The sequence below is a fragment of the Petaurus breviceps genome, unplaced genomic scaffold (genome assembly GCF_028583685.1).
Source record: "Petaurus breviceps papuanus isolate PSGF00001 unplaced genomic scaffold, PetGlider_PUasm1.0 90823, whole genome shotgun sequence".
Lineage (NCBI taxonomy): Eukaryota > Metazoa > Chordata > Mammalia > Diprotodontia > Petauridae > Petaurus > Petaurus breviceps.
Window position 1 is genome coordinate 2,774,375 of NW_027187352.1, and position 482 is coordinate 2,774,856.

A 482-nucleotide genomic window follows, 5' to 3' on the forward strand; every position below is an offset into this window, starting at 1 on the left:
TGGGGGAAAGGGGAGGATCCCTCATGGACGTGGTGGGCTTGGAAGGGCGGAGGGCCCCAACTCGGCTCAGCTAGGTTACTATTTCCTCCGCACACCGCCCACGCAACCCAACTCCCACCCCAGATTCCACGGCACGTCTGCCCCCTCCCCCAGTCAGGGAAGCGCAGCGCGCAGGCGCTCACTCACCAAGCAACAACGCGAGAGAAGAGGAGCGGGCTCGCTCCCGCGTTCACGTCCTCCGTGCGCGATCCCGCGCCTTCTCCTTACTCCCCGCCTTCCTAGTGCCCGCGAGCCTGCGGAGCTCTCGCGCCTGAGCTGCTCTACCATTGGCTGATTTCCGGTCCTTTCCCCGCCCCTTTCCACCATTTCCCACCCCTTTTCTCCTTTCCCCTCCTTTCTTCCCTCTTCATTTACGCTTCTTCTTTCCCCTCCTCTTCTTCCTTTTCCCCACCTCCCTTTCCCCCACTCCTTCCGTCCGGCTC

General features: G+C 62.9%; 1 protein-coding gene across 1 annotated transcript in view; it reads left to right on the forward strand.

Annotated features, from left to right (window-relative positions):
- The first annotated feature begins 298 nt into the window (after window positions 1–298).
- Window positions 299–482, forward strand: part of PAAF1 (proteasomal ATPase associated factor 1) — a 67,211-nt gene continuing 67,027 nt past the window's right edge. Inside the window, exon 1 of the mRNA XM_069070829.1 lies at window positions 299–482. This exon is cut by the window's right edge and continues 108 nt beyond it. The gene's annotated coding sequence lies outside the window, so the exon portion shown is untranslated.